This window comes from Dipodomys ordii, unplaced genomic scaffold (genome assembly GCF_000151885.1).
Source record: "Dipodomys ordii isolate 6190 unplaced genomic scaffold, Dord_2.0 Scaffold1, whole genome shotgun sequence".
NCBI classification, from domain to species: domain Eukaryota; kingdom Metazoa; phylum Chordata; class Mammalia; order Rodentia; family Heteromyidae; genus Dipodomys; species Dipodomys ordii.
In genome coordinates, this window is record NW_012267217.1 from 876,765 (window position 1) to 897,584 (window position 20,820).

Sequence of the window (20,820 nt, forward strand, 5' to 3'; positions counted from 1 at the left end):
CCTCCTGGTCTTCCCAAGTTGCATTTTCCAAAGCAGATTCACATGGAGGTATTAACCATGACTCATCAGATACAGCAGCAAGTTAAGGTGCACCAGAGGATTAGGTTGAGTACAGATACTCAGCATGACACTAAAGAACATGTTTCTTAGATGACTGATTTCTTCACATACGAAAGCCAATTATTATCTTGCAGTGTATTTGAATATTTATTTGCTTACTCATAATAGATTTGGTATAATAAACTAGAAACATGATAAATGCATCATGTGGGATTGCCTCAGAGTTCAGCAAAGGTCATACTGTTTTTAAATGTTGGAATTTATCTCTACTTTCATGGAAATAATTATAATTTGGCTATATTGTATCACATATGGTATACTTAAATAGTACAGCAATATTACTCACCTGCTTTATATTATATTTGTATTGCTTATTGCACAAAATATGTCACACAGATCATACTTTGTTATGACTGTTGAAAAACAATGCCTACCATGTTTCCTGCGAGAGCCTAGTAATTCCACAGGAGTTCCAGAGTCCCCTAGAGAACTCCACACATTGACAAGGCATCCCAAATTGTCAGAATCTGTATTTGCATGTGTATGACTTGGCTGAAAAATATGTTGGAGTCCATGCAGCCAAACAATTCTCTATTTGGCTACTCATCTGAAGAGCTTCAGATGGCACATTGCTATTCCAGGACTGGAACTGTTTACCTTGTAAAATAAATACACAGAATTAAAATAAACTCAAGTTGCCTTTAAAACTATTACTTCAAGAGGAAATGTAACCTATATAGAACACCTTTAAAAAAAGCTGATTATCTATTTACATTAAGAGGCATATTATTGTCCTTTTTTTTTAAGTAATCAAATTTGAACTCTAGGTTTCACATTTACAGCAAATACTGTACCACTTGAGCCATATCTCCAGTCATTTATGTTAAAAGATAGATTTCAGATAAGGTCTCATGCTTTTAAACCAAGTTAGCCTCAGATCAAAATCTTCCTACATAGATGGGCTTTTAGCCATAGACCACCATGCCTTGCTTGTCTGTTGAGATGGGTTTTTGCATATATACACACACGTATGTATATGTATATGTATGTGTGTATGCATATGTAATGTATATTATATATGTACATGTGTATGAATATAGGCCTGGGCTTTTCTGGAACTATGATCTTCCTTACCTCTACTTCAAGAGCCACTACACCTAGCAAAGGGCGTGTTATTACATTTCCAAACATAATACTGAAAGGTATTCAGAAGATTGCTTCCATTTATAACACTGATTTCCAGTAGAATCATATGAAAGCCCAATTTCGTCAAAAATTGTTGAATAAATTTTTAATAAAAAATTGATCACATATTGTAATGTTACTATCATCTTCTCTATTAGAACACAATCTGTTGGGGGATAAGTTTAATAAAAATAGATATAAATGATTACCAATCTGCACAGTTTGAATTGACTGGCAGACCATCATTGACTGGCTTTTCAGTGTTCTTACTTTCAATAAATCATCTCAAATTATTTTCTTGAAATCTATGTACACACAATCCATCATCTGGGAAAATGCAGTAGTATACAATTCTCAATTTTCCCTAATACAACTGAAAAACTCTGGTATAGTTATACAAAAGCAAACCCAGGAAGATCTGAAAGTGGAAATAAGAAAGCAAAGAAAGCTAGAGACATCAGGACCCAAAGAATGAGCAATAGCAAGTTCCCTGGGTTTTCTTTTTCACTACACACATCCCAGATTTGGAGCTAAAGACATTAGTAGCCCAATTGAGATAGAATTTTTTTAAGCCTCAGGAAATGAAACTCTGTCTCCAAATAAAAATATCAAGATGGGGAACCTATTAAGGTATTTTAGACAATACTTGCTCCACACAAGCCAGATACTACCAAATTAATAAATGGAGCTTCCTCCTCTTCTTGTCAGTAAAGGCTAAGTAAGGGACATAGATGAGCATCCCACCCTCCTCTAACTGCTTAGTGGTGTATACATCTTAGACAATAGATGCTCATACCACATATGTGGTACCAGATGCAAGAATTCATTGCCTTCTCATCGAGGGAGATAGGAGGGATGATCAACTGGGAAGTGTCACTCCCATTCAATACTAAAGGGAATGCTTCCCATGTGTTATTGGGCTATGTAGGAAAGCTAGATTTCTAACCTCACCTAACAGTAAAGAGGCAGTGCTAAGCCCTTTTCTTGTACTGTCCCCCAAGAAAGTGGTGCCAAAATGTCAACTAAAATAGAGGTTTACGTATGATCCAGTTTCGTACCAAATAGTAGACATGAAACTTCACTCGTTACTTCAATAGTAACACATTTTAACTGGGCGTGTTGGTGGACTCACCTATAATCCACAGAAGCAGAGATAAAAGATTCGCGGACAAAGGCCAGCAAGAGGAAAATGTTGAGTAGTTCCTGTGTAAAAGAACAATCGGAGCATGATTGTATGTGCTGGTTATCTAAGCTATGTGGGTGGGGTGGAGTGGATGTAGAAGGATCATGGTCTGCCACAGAAAATATGAGACAGTACCTGAGGAAAAACACATAAAGGGCTGGGGGCATAACAAGCTCCTTAGCTCAAATCCTAGTACTAAAATAAGTACCAGGAAATGGGCACCTGCGAGAAGAGTGGATGGGGTCCAGGCAAGTGGAATAGAAAAATGAAGAGGGTAGGGGAGAGAAGGCAAGCAAGCATTCATTGTATAGACCACAGAACTGAGGAAAATAAGGGAAGGGGTGGGTCGAAGAAGGATGAAGATGTGTTGAAGGGTTGACACAGATCTAGATGAAGTGCTTTGTTAAATGGCAAAATAATTCAAAACTTTACCTAAAAATTAAGAAAAGTGAAAGAAGGAAGGGGTGGTTGGGAGGGGTGGGAATGGTCAAAGGGGCAACTTTAATCAAGATGCATTGTATTCATAAACTGCTTTGTTGAATGTCAAGTCTTTCGTACAACTACTTACAGATGATAAAAAAAAATTCAAAAAAAGGTGAGGGGGGAGCTAGGAAGTTCTTAAACTGAATTTTAAAAGCTAATCCATAAAGGGCAATATTAAGAAGTTAGAAGTATCAAAATAAATTCAATAACTTATAATCATTGTTGACAAATTGCTTCAATAAGATTATGAGCATGTTCAAACCAAACTATTTTTTAATCCACAGCAGAGAGTCTCAACAGTGAACTAGAAGACACAAAGAAGACAGATAAAACATTAGAATTTAAAAAAATGCAATGGCTAGACAAAAACAAATCCAAAGATGAGATCGACAACAAAATGGAAAGGTAAAGAAAAAAAAAAAAACAGTGAGAGTGAATATAGAAAACAGAAATTAGCAACTATGAACAACAGAGGGAAGAGATTGAAAGAAAAATAAGAGAGACCTGTGGTACAATACTAGAAATCATTATCTCTATATCAATATTGTTTCTGGGACTGAAAGGGCCCTCAAAGACATATTTCAGGTATATTTTCAAATTCAGCAAAGAAATCAGCCCAGCCGGGCCCTGGTGGCTCATGCCTATAATCCTAGCTACTCAGGAGGCTGATATCTGAGGATTGAAGTTCAAAGCTAGCCTGGGAGGAAAAGTCCAAGAGACTCTTATCTCCAGTAAACCACTCAGAAAACCGGAAGTGGCGCTGTGGCTCAAGTGGTAGAGTGCTCACCTTGAGCTGAAGAGCAGAAGGACAGGGCCCAAGCCCAGAGTTCAAGCCCCACGACCGACAAGAAAGAAGGTAAGAAGCCGAAGAATTTTAAAAAGATGAGTGAATTGCAAATGGAACAATATCCAAAGAAACCACATCCAATACAGAAGGTCCAACCTTCTGTAAACAGAAATCATGAGAGATTAAGTTGATGTTAGGGAAATGAACCCAAGATAAGTATTCAAATGTTTCTAACATATTTATAAGATGATTTGTTTGTTGCTTTGTATGTCCCTCCCCCACAGTATAACCCCTGCTTTGTGGAGGGGAAGGAAAAAAATCGTTTAAACAGAGATACAGGTGGACCCATTGCAACAATGAGATGTACAAGTCCTTATGTGGAAAACCGAACTTTACAACTTTGGTTGCTGAGGGAGGCTCGGGTAGGGGGCGGCGGGGGGGGGGGGACGGGGGGGGGGGGGGGGGGGGAAGGGGTATGGGAAGGGATGGAAAGGGGAAACAAAGGAGAGGCAACAATGCTTGATAAGAAATGTCCTTGTTGGCTGGGAAGGGATGTGAAGGGTAAACAAAGGAGGAGGCTGCAATGCTTGATAAGAAATGTACGCATTAACCTGCCCATGTAATTGTAACCCCTCTGTACAGTGTGTTCACAAAAAATAAATAAATAAATAAGTAAAAAAGAAATGTCCTCGTCATCTTGCCCGTGTAATTGTAACCCCTCTGTGCGGTATTTTCACAATAGGAAAAGAAAGCAGTTACCCCTTATCGACAGTGGTAATATAAATTATAGCAGACAATAAACCACAGATATGAGATCAAGGGACACCTCAAAGAATTGAGAAAAGTAAACTATCCACTCAGAACACACAGCCAGGTCACCATGTTTTTGTGGGCTAGAAAGAAACTCAAGATGTCTTGAGATGAAAAACAAAAAACTAAGAAAAATTGTCGCAATCATATCTACCCCATTGTATCAAAGCAAATGCTAACAATCTGCTCTAAATTCTCTCCCAATTCTATGTCATCAGCCTAGCTCAAATATAGTTCACCTGAACAGGTGAGTTTCTCACCCATACTGACAAAGCACATAAACTTTAAAGGTTTTACACATCACTCTGGAATAGGTTGCAGATATTTAATTTGAAATGAACAACTATGTATTTTAAATGTTGGCTTTGTCACTCTTGGTAATCCTTTTACTTGATTCCCTCCTAATACCCTTCCTCCCTGATGCTACGGCTGGCTAACCAGATCCGATAAATCCTAACTATCATTAATTATGAATTCTGGGACTCAGAATGGACAAAAGCCATGAAGTCACCCACCTCAGAGAGTTCAGCTCCATGGATACTGAATGAACCACCTGTCCTGCAGATTTTGGAATGACTATAAAAGAACTCCAAATGTTAGTATTTATTCAGGATTATTATGCAATTACATTTATTTTTTCTTTCTATGTTTCTGTTTTCTTTCTCTTGAATAAGCATTCAAATTGGAAATTCTCTAAAGAGGAAAAAAATATTTTTAAATTTGGAAAATATGATATGACCACCATCTTCCCATTCATACTGAAGTGAAGATAGCCTATGATGTGTAAGTAAGTGTTTGGCACTGTGCTATGTGACTTTGGGAAAGCTGCTTGCAATGTCATAATCTACTTAGGTTAAACCCCATCGTCTTCATGGAGACTGAACTCTATTTCTGAATGTGTTCCTTCAAATCCTCTTCCATCTGTTGTCTACCCTTCTGATACCACCTTCCTTGATAAGTCTATGAAATTTGAGGTTCTATAAAACACTTCTGACTTTTGTCACTCATAAATATGTCTGTGTGGAAGTCTGTGTGGGTGTATGTGTTTGTACTTTTAATGTGTTCTGTGTTTGTCTATGCATATATTTGTACGTAGGTATATAGTGAGGTATGTATATTAGTTGTGGTTTGCATGCTTATTGGTGTATATTTGTTTTTTTATCACTCTAACAATTGTATTTTTCTCTTTTGTCTGTATATGTTTTAAAAACTAAGACAATGGACATAGAACTCAAATGTAATTTTAAGAATTAAACCAGAATTTTGCATCCTAACACAAACTACTCAACAGTTCACTATTCCTTTGTCCTGCCTATCAGATTTTGATAATCTGACGCAGATGTTCTCCCAGTGTGTCACTGCCCCCCCCACTCTTTCCGACAGCTAACTTAGGATGTGGTGGACCTGAGTAATTCTCCACTTCATAAATATTCATTCCTTCAAAACAGGAACATACTGATCTTCTCTGCCTAACCCTTTCTCTGACAATTTCAACGCATATAAATCTAACACAGATTCCTTACTTTTATTCCTCTACAATATTATCATTTAGATGGTTTCCCCCACCCCCCAGTATCATGACATGCTGGTCACCTGCTTAGGAACTAGGAATATAGCCACTAACAAAATTATTGATCTTCCCATCCACCTGGAGTTTGAAGCTCAGTAGAAAAAGATATTTAAAGCTAAGTGCAAAATGAGGAAAATAAATTCTATGAACAAAAATAGAGACCAGTATGTATGCTTATGGTAAGGGGGCTTGAGTTTCCTATATGGCGGAGTGTTTAAAAGACAAATGCTTTATGGGTTAAGACCATATATCTGTAGAATGTATATGGTACCTTAGATAAACGCAGAAATTCAAATAATATTTTCTAAATGGATAAATACAGTTATGACTATATCCTCTTTACTTAAATCCTATTGATATTCTCAGTATATCATCCAAATAATTCAGAGATCAAAATTTTATCTTAGATGATAACCACAATTCTAGCTCTGTGATTTCTGATATAATATTCTCTAAAATAACAAAGAAGCCCAGTACATAAAGAAGTTTGACAAATGAACTTGAAGTATTAAAATTATTCTGGAAATGGACTGAGTCATGCTAGTTAAATAAACATAGAAACCTCACTAGTGTTTACTAGGCCAGAAGTCTCTCTGGGTTCAGTTTCAACCAATCAATTATCAAAAACAAAAACATACAGCTACTTGGAGATATTATTTGATACTATCATTAAAATTGTATTTCAATGTCAACTTGATTATATTGCATTTCATATTTTATCTTGCCTTTCAGGCAAAAAATATGGTTAAAATATTCTCTTTTTTCTAAAAGATTTTATCCAACAACTTCCTGAGTATAAAGAAAGTAACTCATAATTTCTGCTATTATAAAGCTAGGGCTCAAATAACAATAACAATAAACTAGCAGATGGGTAAAGCAATTTAATCAGCAGACTAGTAATAATTTGATTTCCCAAATCCAGTGATTCAAACTATGGATGTGTTCATTGAGAAATTAGGTGTGAAGTGAAGAGAACTTGAAGCCTTAGAGAATAGTTATTTCCAAGGGTTGGGTTAATATGTAGCTTCAAAAATATGTGTCTCTCTCCCTCCCCACAAACCCTTCTCAGATTGTTTCCATGCATTTCATCATGCAACTGAAATACTGGATTTGAACTTTATCCAAAAGATCTTATTGCTTTCCTTCAAAATCTCTTTTTTCAGTACATTAAAATTATAGAAGGAAAGGGAAACAAATTTTTATGAGAACTTAAACATAATAGGAACTCTACTTCCCCCCCCCCAAAAAAAAAAACAGTGCTGAATATCAAACCAAGGGCCTTGTGCATGCTAGGCAAGCATTCTACCACTGACCTACACCCCTAAATCTGAAAGTGACATCTGATCTTTTGTTACAGAGATACATGAAGTCAATAAAAATCATCTTATTTAAGTTCAAGAGGTTCTCATTTTGAAAAAAGAATGACAGAAAGAAGCATTCAATATAGAAATGTTTAAACAATATTTAAGATGTCACTACAAATCCTACCATCTAGAAGTCACTATAATTAGCTCACTGAGAATGGTGCTGCTGATATATCTCAGTCCTATTATTTGTAAACAGAAGAAATGCAAATGGAAGGGGGACAGAGGACATAATTTTGGCGGATGGGTAGATGAAGGATAATTGATTCAGGTTTTATAAAACATGGTATAAAGTCATGATGGCAAAAAAAAATTTTGATGACAAAAATTAATAGAAGAAATTAATTAAAACAAAGAAATTTCAAACTTTAAATGAATTTTTTACCTTAATGATTATGAAGTTTGCCCTTGTTATGTAGATGTTTTTCCTTATATGTTGTTTGGGTTTTTTTTTTTTGTCTTTTCTTTTTTGGTACTGGGGATCGAACCCAGGACGTTGCACTTGCTAGGCAAGCGCTTTACCTCTGAGCTACATCCCAGCCCTTTGCTTATATGTTGGTATTTCCATTTCTTGTTATAAAATGTTAAAATATTATTAACACTCTTCTTCATATTAGTTATATTCTTGTTAAATATTGTCAAGATTTAAATATTTATTTTTCTCTTGTTAGGGCAGTATTTCAACTATATTTTCATCTTAAGTGTTTTTCCATTGGCTTAATAATTACCATCTACTCCTTAACCATGTCTTCTTAATTTCTTGACCATTTTAACCTGATGTGTTATTTTGAGACAATATTTCACTTTGAGGCAGTGGAAGTTCTAATATAGCCTGCTTTAAGCTCAGTTAAAAGCTGAGTCAATTGTCATCTTAATAACACAGAAGCCTATTTCTTGCTTGTACAAAATATTTAATGCATTTTACTCAGAAATTCAGTCTTACAGAGGCCACACTTGAACATTTGTTACCCTCATCATTGTGGTAACACAAAAATAATGAAGAATACAGAGATTCCTAATAGAAGGAATGATTTCTTCTCATGAGAAAGGGAAAAAATAATAATCCAAACCTCAAAGGAAAAAGTGAATTATCATTGTAAGTAACACTAACAATTACTATGATGTAACCTATACTCATCAAAATTGGGAACACTCTTCTTCCCGTTTTTAACACATTCTCCAAGGAAATGGCTTAGAATCCCATGTCTTCATAATGCCAAGCTTGAGGAGAAGGACTTCCTTTCAGACTATGTAAGGCTTGTGAACACATTTGGTATCAGACAGGTGTATGTGCTTCTCTGCTGCCCATTGCCTCTCTGCCTATATTGGTAATTTTGCATGGCCTGTAGTGATAGTATAAATATCCACAAGGGCTTTAGCAAAAATAATGTTCTCCATATCTGATAGTAATACACTCTGTCTGCAGGGGAAAGACTGAGTTGAAATCAGACAGCCCCATTAAGTGGAAACTGTCTGAGACATCAAAACGAACAGAGATTATGAAATGTATGCCTGTAATCCCACCTACTCAGGAGGCAGAGTTGGGAGGATCTGATATAGCTCTGGACCATGACTCCCTCAATGGCATTTTCCCAATGACCTAAGGACCACCCACTAAGCTCCACCTTTTTCTAATTAAGTTTTTTATTGTGAAAATACTGTACAAAGGGGTTACAGTTACCTGAGCAAGGTAACCAGTACATTTCTTGTCTAGCATTGTTGCCTCCTCCTTTGTTTTTCCCCTACCATCCCTTAAGCTCCACCTTTTAAAGCTGCCACTCTCACAATAGCTCCGGCCTTCAGTACCTGGATGTGCGGAGAATGCTTATCCAAACCTTAGCATGAAGGCTATGATCAGATATCAAAGAAAAAACAAAAAAGAACTATCTCCAGAGATACCACACACCATACTTTGCCTTGTTTTACTCATTTTTTTTAAATGTTCAAATCTGTTCAAGAATACTACCAAGAAAACAGTCACCTTTTCATTAGATTTAGCTGACTCTCCACAGAGAAAAAAAAATAGATGATGATGGTCATAAGCTTCTCAAATGTCCCCAGGGTAAAACTATAAAATATTAAGTAGGCTACAGTTTTCTCCTTGACCTGGAGGCAAATGGAGAAGTGATGTACAGACTCATTAAAAGCCACAGAAATTCATCCTTAGAATTCTAGGTCAAAACTAGTTCTTAAAAGGGAAGTGTAGCTAGTCAGGGATGACTCAAGCTTATCATCCTTGCTATAATGAGATTGAGATCTAAAGGTCATGGATCAATGCTAAAGGAAAGTCTGTGAAATTCTTCTCTCTAACCATCAGAAAGCTGGAACTGGAGCTGTAGCTCAAGAGGTAGAGTGCCACTCTTGAATTAAAAAAATAAAAAGGAAAACCTTCAGAGACAGCATCTAGGCCCCGAGTTCAAGATTCAGAAACCACAAACAAACAAAATGAAAGGAAAGTAAAATCTTTTCTACCATACACTACCATTATAAGATATTACAGGTATCAAGTCACTGAGCTAAGTTTCTTATCCTGTTATTGATCATGACATATTTCCTTTCTCATCCCTAGGCTCACCATTTCCTGTGAGCCAGAAAATAACTGAAAAAACCTTTTAAAAATTTATGTATACTGAATTGTACATAGTAAAGAGTTTCACCATAACACATGCATATAATGTATTTTGATCACATTCACTCTCTCAATTACTCTTGGGAAGAACTTTATTCTGGTTTCTTTTTTGGAATACAAAGTAGGAGGAGGAAGGAAGAGTGCCAACTAAACCCTTGTACTCATGCAGAGCACCTAGTTCACATCCATTATCTCACTGATAGAAGGCTTACTTCATCAGGCCCTATCGGAGTAACTTCCTGAAACCTGCAGGATGCTGGCTAGGACAGTACACGCAGGCATTCATCATCTGTGAACTAGAAATCCTGGATTTCTATTTCATTTGAGGTCATGGAGTTATTTATGTTATGCTTTATTTCTCCTAAGAGTTTTGGTTGTCCTTTTTGTACTTCATATATCACTATTATGGTTCTGTCACAAAGAATGTAACATTAAAAGGTAAAATATTTGCAGCATTTTTATGGGAAATAATTCCCAGAGTTGCTGCATATAAGTATATTGTTTCTCTGTGGTCAAGAGCACTCACATTAAGGATACGCAGAGGCAAAAATCTAGCCTAACATTTTACACCTCATCATATGCATAGCAAAAGGCTTCAATCACCTGAGGAAGAGATTGTTTGTTTTTATAATTAGGAATTAGAAACAAAGCATTTGCCTTCTCAATAATATTTTTTTCATAATGCTATGACCTGTAAGATGGGGGTATCTTTTTCACTAGTTCATATAAAAAGAACCTATGGATATATATCTATATAGAGAGATATAGATAGATAGATAATAGATAGATAGATAGATAGATAGATAGATAGATAGATAGATAGATAGATAGATAGATAGATAGATAGATTTTGGCCAGTCCTGGGGCTTGAATTCAGGGCCTGGGCTCTATCCCTGAGCTTCTCTGTACTCAATGCTAGAGCTCTACCACTTGAACCACAGCACCATTTCTGGCTTTTTCTGTTTATGTGGTATTGAGGAATCGAACCCAGGGCTTCATGCATGCTAGGCAAGCACTCTACCACTAAGCCACATTTCCAGCCCCCCATGGGATTTCAATGTAGTTGATGATTTTGTTCATGTAAAAGTCTTTCCCAGGATTCAGGAAAGGTGAAGAGAGTTTTTCATTCTCCACATAAAAATCAAGAGAAAACTTTGATGGTAAGACTCTGCTCTGTAATGACAAAGAGTTCAATTCACCAAGAGGGGATAACAATGATAAGTTGCCTTCTAACTACATGTCAAAAATGATAATGGGGAGGAGGGGTAGAAGAGGTGGAGGGGAGCACTAGGAATGTGGCTCAGTGGTAGAGTGCTTGCCTAGCATGCATGAAGCCCTGGGTTCGATTCCTCAGTACCACATAAACAGAAAAAGCCAGAAGTGGCTCTATGGCTCAAGTAGTCGAGCGCTAGCCTTGAGTAAAAGCAGCTCAAGGACATAGCCTAGGCTCTGAGTTCAAGCTCCAGGACCAGCCAAAAAAAAAAATGATCACGGGCTAAAAGTATTGAGATAGTTGGAGATGCCTCTCTCAGTAATTGTTTGAATAAGTAGAAAATGAATACGTTAATTTACATTAGGTTATTCTACTCCATCAGAAAATATGCACTTTTCTAAGATGTTCAAAATGTTTAGCAAAATAGACATTACTCTGGATGAGGTGGGGAGGAAAGGGAGAGAGAGAGAGAAAGACAGAGAGAGACAGAGACAGAGAGAGAGAATGAAAGTAATTTCAAAGGATTGAAATCATAAAAGGTTTGTATTCTGGGAAGAATAAAGTTAATCTTCAAGTCAAACACACCAAAATCTCTAAATATTTGGAGCATTAGAGATTACACTGAATTACAATGAAACTATAAATCAGGTAAGATGACATTTTCAATATGAGCTTAATATGAAGTAGCAATTATTTATTAGATAAAAATATTTTCAAAAGCTCATATTGATTGACAGTTACTAAATCAAGATATCTGTCAAGACATGGATAACAAAGAGGGGGTACAACGCAAACAAGTTAGAGTGCATGTATCTCAAGCTAGCCTCTTTTCAATAATGGAAGTTAGACAACCACTAACAAATGCTGATACATTGTCCAAGAAATCTATGAAGAAATACACATTTATTGGCATGTTTCCTTCATAACATCATGCAATCAGTCATTTTAAAGCCCTTTCTAAAATGAGTCATAGAAATCCATTTCAATTGATTTATCCTTTTTTGTTGTAAAGTTATCAGTAAGTGAAATGTCAGCCAATGAAAACTCGAACACTGATGACCTATTCTTGAATATGTATGACAACAATAATGCTAATGGAGTAGGGCAAAGTATGATTAATAGAAAACATGAGCCCTCCTTGTCTTTGTAAAGAAAGAGCTAGGAGGCTGGGCACCAGTGGCTCACACCTGTAATTCTAGATACTAAGGAGGCTGAGATCTGAGGATCGCAGTTCAAAGCCAGCCTGGGCAGGAATAGTCCATGAGACTCTTATTTCCAATAAATCACCAAAAAACCAGAACTGGTGCTATGGTTCAAGTGGTAGAGTGCTACCTTGAGCTGAAGAGCTGAAGGGCAGTGCCCAGGCCCAGATTTCAAGCCCCCACAACCAACAAGAAAGAAAGAAAGAAAGAAAGAAAGAAAGAAAGAAAGAAAGAAAGAAAGAAAGAAAGAAAGAAAGAAAGAAAGAAAGAAAGAAAGAAAGAAAGAAGGAAGGAAGGAAAGAAAGAAAGAAAGAAGGAAGGAAGGGAAAGAAAGAAAGAAAGGAAGGAAGGAAAGAAAGAAAGAAAGAAAGAAGGAAGGAAGGGAAAGAAAGAAAGAAGGGAGGAAGGGAAAGAAAGAAAGAAGGGAGGGAGGGAGGGAGGGAGGAAAGGAATGAAGGAAGGAAAAGAAAGAAAGAAAGAGCTAGGTCATAGAAATTCACTTATTGTGATATTAAAAAATAACTATTCCGTGAGCATCTTTTTAAATTATAATTTTTCTTATCTTTAAGTAGTTGTACAAAGGGGTTTCAATTGATGAGTACAATGCATCTTGATCAGTGTCACTACCCTAACTGCCCCAAATTCACACACCCCTTCAAGTTACTATTTTAGCAAGAATATTTTGTTCTTAAATAATGAAGAAAGGCCATTTTCTAATTTTACAAGTAAAATGACATGTATTTCACTTTTAAAATATCCTATCACTTCTTCATATCATTTACTAATTTGCAAAAGGTCTTTTTTGTTCTCCTTTGAGCATTAACTAAACAGAGCTGTTGCAGTTAGAATTGATTTTTTTCTGTCTCAGCCACATTAAGGTTAAAATGCATTTTGGCTTTCATCTGAAAGAACAATTTCCTAGTTAGACACACTGGATTTGGACTTGGATCAATAAAAGCTCTACTGTGTCCTTTCCCTTTCCTCTTAGAGTTCACAAAAGAGAACTAAACTCCATTCATCTTTTCACTTGCCATAGTGGAATCTTTAGCAATGCAATTCTGTCTTGAATGAAGAAACATAGCCCAAAACTGGCAGAAAAACAAATAGGAATTCTCTATTTCCCATGCTGTACCCCCAAATATCAGCTACTTCTAAGTATGCGTGTAAATTTAATGATTTATCTCTGCTTTGATTGGGTAACATAAACCCTCCCATATCAAAGGTTTAGTGAAATCCTGTTGAATTTTATATGACCAAAACATAAGGTATTTGAAAGGAAACCAATTTGATTTGAACCTGGTCATTTAAATTTAAAGCACTTGTACATCTCATTGTTACAATGGGTCAATCTGTATCTTTATTTCAGTATTTTGTTATTCCCCTTCCCCTTCCTCAAATTAGAAAAAACACATATACAAGATGCAGGGCACTGGAATCAAATACAGTGAAAACAGAGGATATATCATGGGGGAAGAACATACAAAAAAAAACAAAAAAATCACATAGTACATTATATATACATTAAAAACAACAGCAAGAAAGAAAAAACCTCATGTCCCTATTTTGGGGTTCATTTCGCTTAGCATCAGGTTATATGGTCATATGTACATAGCTTTCAACCTTTTCTGCTTGTCCTAGACATCTACTAGTTATCAAAAATAAGGGAAACTATGGGACCTATGTTTCTTTGGGCCTGGTTTACTTCACTTAATATAATTTCGCGGGGAGGGGAATGAGGAGTTGGGGAGGTAAGGAGGGAAAGGATGGTAGGGGAAAAACAAAGGAGGAGGTAACAATGCTCGATAAGAAATGTACTCATTTGGGCTGGGATGTAGCTCAATGGCAAAGCGCTTGCCTAGCAAGTGCAATGTCCTGGGTTCGATCCCCAGTACCAAAAAAAAGAGAAAAGACAAAAAAATTACAGTTAATAAAAAAAGAAATGTTCTCATTATCTTACTCATGTAGCTGTCACCCTCTGTACAGAATCTTTACAATAAAAATATGTACAAAAATAAATAAATTTAAAGAACTTGAATAGGCAATTCTTTTGTAGTCAAGTAGCTCTTTTCACAACTTTAAAGTGATCAAGAATAAAGAAGTAAAACTTTGTAATATCCATCATCACTAATAATAGCTAATGTTGAGATATTGACCCTATTTTTAAGACACCACTGGATGAAATATATCTAGCTGAATAAACCCCAGGTCATCTAAGAATCATGACTTTATATTAATTTCCATATTTAAACTGAAAATAATCAGTCCTAAACTGTCACCCACAAATGAAAACATGTCATGAGCCAATAGTTTACTGATGCTAAAAGGATGGTAGTTCCAAAGAAAAACGAGCAACTGTTGTGTTGATAATTCCAACAGTGAATACAAATCTTGAATAGAAACAGATGCTAATTTGGAGTCACGGAATTACTTGCCCTTATCAGAAGTTTTTCTGAAGTTTTAATTTATGTTTTCTTTCTAAAACCCCTTTTAAAATTTCTTCCAATGATTTCTTCCATTGTTTAAATTATGGAATGTTCATGAGACAAAGAACTAGCTATAGAAAGTACAGCGAAATCTGGAAATTAATATAAAAATTAAACTCATCAATAGGAGAAAGGCTGATCATGCAGTAATAATTATTTTAAGACATATGCAGAAAGTTTACAAGTCTACTTAATAAATGTTCCTTGTAGAACTATTCTAAACCATGTACAATATTAGATTTTGTAATATAATAATGTATCAATGAACTGGACAGGTTCATATCTCCACCAAAAATACCTTTGTATCCCAATGAGAAAACACAGGCAACAAACAAAAAATGAATGAATATTTAAAATTTTATAAATGAACTTAGTGTGCCAGACAGTAAAAGAAAAAGAGGAATCAGGAGATAATGACCTGGTGGGAATTGGTACTGTACTTCATTTCTTCCATCTTCATTGAGGAAAATATCTAAAAGATTCTTATTTCTAAGAGTTCAAAATTCTACCCAACTATATAATTTGCTCTCAGATTTATTTTTTTACAGTTGCCATGAAAAGAAGTTAAAATATGAGTGTAGCCAAGGGTCTGTATCTGAGATATTATTATTCCACTTCTACCATGGGAGAAAATTTATATACTGCTAATATAAATTAATAAATAATGGATCATAAAGGCTAGGTTAATTGATATAAAACAAGATGAAATTCTTTACTTGACAAATATGTAAACTATATTAATGGGCAAATGAAACAAGCATGGTAATTACTTTTGTAGGGATACTTTCAGAAATAACCATCTGTGTATAAACATATGCATGTTAATGGAAGTAACTCACTGAACAAGTTTTGCTTAAATGTTCAAAAGAACTTTTATATGAGTCCATCTGGAAGAGTGTCATAAAATGCAAATATATAAATGGAAATATTTTTATAGATATAGAAATGAATTGGAGGGATAGTGAGATAAGAAAATACACAGATTTTTCTTAGATATCTGAACACTGACAGTCTCTAGAGGTACAGCCAATAAGGGAAAGAATTTGCAAAGAGCTATGAGCATTTCATCACTGAATGTCAAATCAATGGAAACAGTTGTCAAAACATATTCAGCAAAAGTTACTGAGTATCTTCCATAGTCAATAAATTGTACCAGACATTCAATTACAGCACTATTTAAAAAGTATTGTCACTGCACTGATGTATATCTCTCAGCTAATTGGTAAAGAGTATGATACAAAAACAATATGATACAAGGAAAGAATTTTATCAATGATGAGTTTATGCATAGGATGCCTTGACAACACAGACCTCAAGTTGCAAGTAGTCCTTAAACCCAAGGATGATTTGATTCAAAGTCTATGTATACACTTTACTGCTAACGGTTAAAAGCAGAAATTGGAGGAGTTGAACATGTACTAACAATGAGAACCTTGTGTGTTTCAGAAACTGTGCTGAGATTATCAAGTTTACAAAAATATATGATATTGACGTTTAGCCCTCAAGTAGCTTGCCCGATTTGCAAATGAGAAAGAGATGGTAAGCCCATTTACTATGGGCCATTGCCATCAGCATTCTCATGTAGGAATGCACCCAATATAGACACTAGCCAAAGTGGTCATCTCTGCTAGTTGATGTGATAAGCCCCTAATGTATATTTTAGGTTTGAAAGGTGAGTTCTATCGCAAGTGTGCTAAGAAACATGAACACTTTGAAAGAACTACATGAGGGCTGAGATGTAGCTCATTGCAGCACACGTGCCTGGTTTGCACCAGACCCCAAGTTTGATTCACAGGATTGCAAAAACAAAACACAAGAAATAGAACAGCATGTGTGTGGGAAAACTGGAATAAGATTAGTCTGATTTACATACTTGGAGCAGAAGGAACATGAAATGTGATTTAACGGAAGAAGCCTTCTTCCATAGACGGCCTTCCTTACAGTATTAAATAATCTTATTTGGCTGTATATAAAGAAATTATAAAAGATATCATTGAAATATTGATTAGTTCTAAATTTTGAAGGTCTTAAATACTAAAATAAGAAGAGAATCCATGGAAGAAAGAAATCATTGAACAAAAAAATTGAGACAGTGTGACTTTAACAAAATTTAGACATCTGGGTGCTCATGGATCATGCTTGTAATCTTATCAGGAGCCTGAAATCTAAGGATAGAGGTTCACAGTCAGCCTAGGCAGGAAAGTCTATAAGCCTGTCATCTCTAATAAACTACTCAGAAAAGACCAGAGTGGCACAAGTGGTAGAGCAAAAACAAGCTCAGGAACAGTGCCCAGGCCTTGATTTCAGACCCCAGGACTGGCACACACATACACACACACACACACACACACACACACACACACACACACACACACACACACACACACATACAAGAGTTCAATCAGCCTTTGATATCTAGGCATTCATACCTACAAATTCACATCCACAACCAAGTATGAATCTAAAATATGTGGAAAAATATATGAGAAAAATAATAGAAATCAAAGAACAATACAACACAGCAACTAAATACAGAGTTTGCATTGCATTAGGTAATTCTAAATAAACTAGAGATGATTTAAACTATGGAGAAAGATGTATGTAGATTTTTTTTTGGTCATCATGGGGCTTGAACTTTGGGCCTGGGCACTGTCCCTGAGCTCTTCAGCTCAAAGTGAGTGCTCTACCACTTGAGCCACAGCATCACTCTGGTTTTCTGGTGGTTAATTGGAGATAAGAATCTCACAGACTTTCCTGCCTTGGCTGGCTTTGAACCACAATTCTCAGATTTCAGCCTCCCGAGTAGCTAGGATTACAGACTTGAGTCACTGGTGCCTGGCATTGTGTGCATTTTTTTTGTAATGGCTTTGAACACCAGTGGATTTGGGTGTCCATCTTGGATTCTGAGCTAAATTCTTTATGGAGATTAGAGGATATTATTAGAGAGTCAACATGTTTTAAATATTCACAATTAAGTCTAGTTTACATTCAAGTTGATAAATTTTCACAAGATAAAAAGTACAATAGGTATACTTTGCCCTTCTATTACAAAGCAATTTTTATTCCATATTGCTTCTCAAGTATATTTTCTGCATCTATGATTTTTCCAAAAAGCTTTTGGAAACCGAAGTCCCCATGAAGCTTTTACATCATAAAAGTCATGGAAACTATTTCCTAGCAGCAGATGCTGGTACCTTCCCAGCTGTTCTTCTTCTTCTCAGCACCTCAGGATGTGGTATTGGACAAGGATACATCGGTCTAGGAAACAGCCTTTCCTGCCTGTGATATTAAGGTCCTTGATTCTAAGACAAGAACAGATGTTTAACCAGAAACAAATACTAAGGCGTGGGAGTTGTTTCCTCAGACGCTTCCATCCATACTGACCTATCTCCTAGGAGGATTTTGCCTGCTCCCAACAGAAGCACTGGCTACAAGTTTTAAGAGAATAAGCTGATGAGTCAGAAACTTTACCCAAGAACTAATCCTTTATTAAAGAACATATTCAGACAAACATTATGACTTTTCTTCTTATATCCATCCTCTTTGCCTTGCTCTTTATTTGATGCAGATTTGTTTTTACACAGTAGAAAATTTAGTCTTGCTCCAAAGCAGTACCTGACATAGTTAACTGAGAGCATTAACCATAGGGGATCTATTTCATTATTTCTGATTATTGTCTTTTTCTGCCTGAAGGTAGATTATTACCCAATTGATCATATATCCAGTTTAGTGATATCTTGGGAGTCAAAGGTATGTTTTTAGTAATCACCTGAGCCACTGAATACAAGGAAAGACAGAAGAAACAGAATTATCCATCTACATGGCGTTGTTTAAACCACCACTTCTCTGTATTCTCAAGAGTTAGATGATATGAAGTCTGGAAAACCTATATGGAAGCTTGGGAAAACCCAATTTGATGTGATTGAAAGAGTTGAATAGATTTAGTAGAGTCTTGCTGTCCCCAATAAAAATGTTGTTTTCCTCTTTTATCTCTTATTACTTGTAATATTTTGTGTGTATGATATCTACTACTCTCTCTTCTATGACTGCTCATAAACTCGGGTACTTCGTTTTAGCTTTTATTACAGTACTACAAGTGTCTATAAACCTGCAGATACAATTTAACCTTCTATTTCATCCCTTTAAGCAGCATGTCATGTAGGAAGAGTCCCTTCAAGAGTTCTATTTACTGATAGGTTACTAAACTTTATCTTATGAACTCTTTGTCTCTCTGTTTCTGTTTTTCTCTTTGCTTCTCTCTCTCTCTCTCTCTCTCTCTCTCTCTTTCACACACACACACACACACACACACACACATACACACACACACAAACACACACATACCAGATATGGTGAAAAATACATCATTCAAATTATGAGCAATTTTTTAATTTGACACGGAGAGCATCTTTTTTTAAAAAGTTATTTATTGTGGAAAATACTGTACAGAGGGGTTACAATTACATGAGCAAGGTAAAGAATACATTTCTTATCAAGCATTGTTGCCTCTTCCTTTGTTTTTCCCTACCATTCCTTCCCTCCCATCTCCACAACTACACTCCCCCCTACACCCCGCCTGTACCTGAATTGTAAAGTTTGTTTTTTGACATAGTGGGAGAACATCTTTTAATACCATTTAATCATTGTTAGGCCCTACTTGGTAAGTAACTCTTTAGGTTTCTTGGGAACAATGAATATTATTGGAATATCTTTACTAAGCTAAAATTGTAAACCCGTTTGACCAAAAATACAAAATAAATTTTATTTCTGTATATAGAATACTATATTGAGGCTACAAGCAAAACCAAAGAAACATAGGTAAACTACTTACAGATTGAAGAACATAGAATTTATCTTAAAATACAAACCTAAAAATTACTTAGGAATATATATCTATATAGAGGGGAAAGGAAAAATAAGCATCCTGACAGTTTACAAACAAGAAAGTCTTTGATCAGGAAACAAGTAACTCTTGGATTGATCAAGTGTTTTAAGTTAAGGAAAATCCATCACTTAGCCAAATAAAACTATTGGACTATCAGGACGTAAGATGCAATCATCTACAGGGGAGAATTGGAGGTGAGAAGTCAATAGACAATGAAGTTGCTGCTTTCCGAGAACCACTTGACTGAGAAGAACTATAAAGGCTCAGGCCTCTCCTTCCAACAATACTATTACAGGAAAGAGAAAGTATTGTGTAATCTGCTTTCTCCAGGTCACAATATAACTTACTGTAAGATCTTGTCAAATTCCTTTGAGGGAACAGAAAATACAACTCGATTGGGATGTTAGTTGCAATCAAACTATGGTCCAAATGCATGGGTAATTTTACTCCATCACTAGATCATATCTAATCCATGAAATTATCTTATACTAACAGTAAAAGACAGGAATCTGGGATGTGGGAAATTAGTGTGGCTGTCTGATTCTTTTTGTATACCATTAAGTGCTCAATTTAATTGGCATAAGTGTATGACTTAAGGAAAATTAGAATGCATTTATTCTCCATAACTATTTGTTTCTAAAATCCTTGTTGCCCAACTTGTGTTAAACAGAGTAGTTCTAGAATGATCTGGTTGCTTACTAGAAGTCCAGATCATCATCAGGATATGTTTCATATCTATACATAAAATCTGCTTTTTAACAGAAAACCCAGATGATTCACATCCACATTAAAGTTGGAAGGACCAAACGACATTTCAAAGGTTAGCAATAAGTTCAATAATGCAACACAGTCAATGATTTTTTAAAAATGGACTCAGCTTTAGAGATTTAAAAAAACTTATATGGCTACAGATGTGAAAATATTTAATATATAATGAGGCAGACTACATGCAATTGCATCTATAAA